Source organism: Lates calcarifer, unplaced genomic scaffold (assembly GCF_001640805.2).
Source record: "Lates calcarifer isolate ASB-BC8 unplaced genomic scaffold, TLL_Latcal_v3 _unitig_1255_quiver_1211, whole genome shotgun sequence".
NCBI classification, from domain to species: Eukaryota; Metazoa; Chordata; class Actinopteri; family Centropomidae; genus Lates; species Lates calcarifer.
The window spans coordinates 25,191-28,718 of record NW_026115397.1 but is presented as its reverse complement, the minus strand read 5'-3'; the positions used below and the strand labels follow the sequence as shown (position 1 = coordinate 28,718).

At 39.8% G+C, this 3,528-nt stretch overlaps 1 long non-coding RNA gene across 1 annotated transcript; it reads right to left on the bottom strand.

Moving 5' to 3' along the window:
* Nucleotides 1-226: 226 nt before the first annotated feature.
* On the bottom strand, nucleotides 227-2,813 carry LOC127139328 (uncharacterized). The gene is made up of 4 exons (XR_007809508.1): nucleotides 2,354-2,813; nucleotides 1,704-1,829; nucleotides 733-906; nucleotides 227-479 (listed from the first exon to the last, which is right to left on the bottom strand). It is a non-coding gene; the product is annotated as an uncharacterized LOC127139328 (long non-coding RNA).
* Between the last annotated feature and the right edge of the window lie 715 nt (nucleotides 2,814-3,528).

Sequence of the window (3,528 nt, the reverse complement as noted above, 5' to 3'; positions counted from 1 at the left end):
AGTACCTCAATACTACATATTTATATAATATATAGAAGTTAAACTGAGAAACTCAGGATGGTCTGGGAAAAAACAGAACAAGACAACAACAAACAAGAATAAAACTTAACCACTGACATTTGACAAAATAATTATCTATAAAAGGTAGATACTGTAAAGGCAAACATTCCCATGGCTGAGGAAGAATTGGCCACAATCACCGTGGTGTCTTCATGGACGAGGACCTGCACAACAGATCATTTGTTAGGCCGAATACATTCAATACCTGACATAAACTAGTGTGTGTGTTTGCATACCTTTGGCCTTCCCAAGGCAGACCTCCTCACACTCTTCCAGCAGGACGAAGCGGTTTTCGTTTCCTTCACAGCCGCTGTAAATGAAGGGCCTGCAGGCCTGAGCCTGACTATTAAAGTACCAGCGCAAAGTGTATCGTCCACAGCTCCCTTCCTCCAAGGGCAGCTGGCACAGGGCTGCTGGAGCTGCAGAACACACACAGACACACATACATGAAGAGTGTGCACACATAGACACAAGAAGGCATGCACAATGACAAAAGGCCAGGCAAAAAGGAGCAGCAGCAAGTAACAGCAAAGGACCCAAAACATGCACTCATGACCACTGAGATCAAAGGTCAAAGAAAACCAACCTGTTTATTTCAGTAATTTTACATATCTTTAAAGCAAAAATATATTATAATTTTTTGGGGGGTTTATTTAAATAAATCAGGTTTACCTTCCCCTTTGACTGTCCTCAGGGACCTGACTGATCTGGGCTTGACTGCCTTCAGAGGTGTGACTTTGTCTGATTTCTGATCACCACCTGTTGCTGTTTTCTTAATGTTAGTACTGGCTGATTTGTTCGGTTCAACTTCACCCCTGTTCTCTGATTCCTTGCCAACAGCTTCACCTGTTGACATGCATACACACACACACACACACACACACACACACACACACACACACACACACACACACAAACACAAGATACACACACTCAGCAAACAGTATGGACACATTCAGTAGAGATAAAAAAAAGAGAAGACTTATTGTAATAACAGGGTCAACAATCTACACTATCACACGTGTGTGCTTGTATAAGGCTGTGTGAGAAGTGTGCAAGGCCAGCACAGTCTCATAATGTTATGAAACAAGCTTAAATGAAAAAAATGAAATTGGATTATGGTCCAATTGAATACACCAAATTAAATTTGAAATGCCATCTTCTGTTTACCATATGACACAGATAAGTTGGTAGCATGTAAATAAGTCTGGTTAAAGTAAGCGTCATTGTTAGGTGACTAAAAATATTTAGTTAAAGGGAAAATCCCAGTATTTGTCAACCTGATGCTTATTCTCATGATTTTGTCAATTGTGTCCATTGTAGAGATTTGGAAAAACCCAAACATTGGCACAGTGTCACACTAGACAGTCACAAAGTCATAATGGAGAAAGATTTGAGAGAAGGGCTGACATGTTTTCTTAAGGTTAGGGTAACGACTTAATCAGTAACTTGGTGGCATTATTTGGGAAGTGTTCAGTTAAAGATACCTGGTGGAGCTTTTTGTTATTTTTTTGATGGTCAGACAACACGTTCTCATTTCACAAACATTTGTGAGACCAGGTTGACTTAGATGGTGCTCATCATGTTGGAAAGTGCTACTTAACTTCACGATAGCATTACACACAGTATGAAACACACAGTACCGTCACTCTGATTGGCAGAAGGAGTGAAGTAGAGCAGTTCATCCAAGGGGTCGTCATGGGCCTCGATGGAGTAAATGTGCTCGTAGTCCGGTTCGTTGGTGTTTACCACCACACGCAGCTCACGGCCTGAAAGAAGAACAGTATCACACAGGTCAAAGATCCTTCACCTCACCCTGCCAACCTCCAAGCTTCAGATAGAGGGAGGGCTCTCAATCACATTAACTCAACACAAGAAGCTCGTTAATACAAGTACAGAACTGTCAGTTAAATGGAGCCCAAAGTACACCCTAATCTTTGTATTTATCTGGAAATAATCAGAGGTCATCAACCTTTGGCCTCAGGTGTTCTGCTACCAAGTACACTTATGAACCCCCTTATGCTCGAACATGGTGAGCATGGACACTGGGGCCACTGAGGCAAGCCATCAGGTCCTTGAAAGACCCAAGTGGGAGCTGTGTCTGTATCCTCAAACATGTTTTCAGTGGGTGTTGGACTCCACCAAGGTTGCGATATTCATGGACAGGATTTGAAGGCACAGCTGAGGTGAAGAATGTGTCTGGTTTGGGAACGTCAGGATCATGTTTGTTGTTAGGGACAGACACAAAGACAGACTGTGGCCAACAGGGAGAGTAATGGATGGACACACTCACCCTCCTCACTCTTCAGGTCCACTTGTTGCTCTGGTGCAGACCGCCCCCTGCGAATATCCAGGCATGAACCTGAGAGAGCCAGACAGGACAAGGAAGACTCAAGTCGCTGCTATACAAACGTGTTACACTCGAGTCAAACATTTTTTCACTTGAGTCCAAGTCAAATCAGCACTGATTCAACTAAAGCCAGCAGATTCAAATCATTACAGAGTTGTTCACTATGTAGCTATTTCTTTGGTAATAATAGATAAATATTATATAATAATTGTTTTGGCCTCATTCTCAGTAATGCTGCATATTTATTAAGTGCCTGCCTCACCATCACTTATCTCATGCTACTGCAACTGCTGCCTCATAACACTGATGTGGTCTTGCATTGATTTACAGCTTCGACAACAAACACATTTAATAAAACTTCTGGGGAAATTGATCATTTTGAGGTTTCAATATTTATTATTATTATTGATAATATTACTACTACTACTACTACTACTAATAATAATAATAATAAATTTACTTAATAATGTATTTAATTAAATCAATCCTGTTAGTTTTATATACAACATGTTCTTTAATTAGAGGCCATTGTCTTAGTCAGACCATTGCATCTAATGAATCTAAAAGATCTACTACAAAATTACTCATAAATGAATTGAATTTGACTTGTGTTTAAAGACTAAGACATGATGATAACTTGCAAAAGTCATATGAAACAACACAAAGTGTCAGAATTAGGGATATCACAAAACCATATTAATATTATTCAAGATTTAACTCGAAAAAAAAAACTGCATCTTACACCGTGGTGTTACACTGTTCTAACAAATGCCAACAAACATGATTTATACCACATTCTTTTGTGTGCCTAATTATAAATGAGCGTGAATTTTTCAAATATTAACTGAATATAACTGCTAAATGAGGCCAATGCACTCTATCTTTAGAAAAATATATAATAAATGACACTGCTCTCACTACACTCTGCTGCAGCATATGTGGTATAGAATACTCACTTACCTTTACACGCTGAGGATCAGACAGATGGACAGGAAGGAAGCAGAGAGAGAGAGGGAATAATAAAGGTCAGTTTAAAGAGTCATGGCATTGCTGTAGCCCTCTACAACTCTTGAATTACACTTTTATAGAGATTAGCTGAGGCTGAGTACTCATAGTAC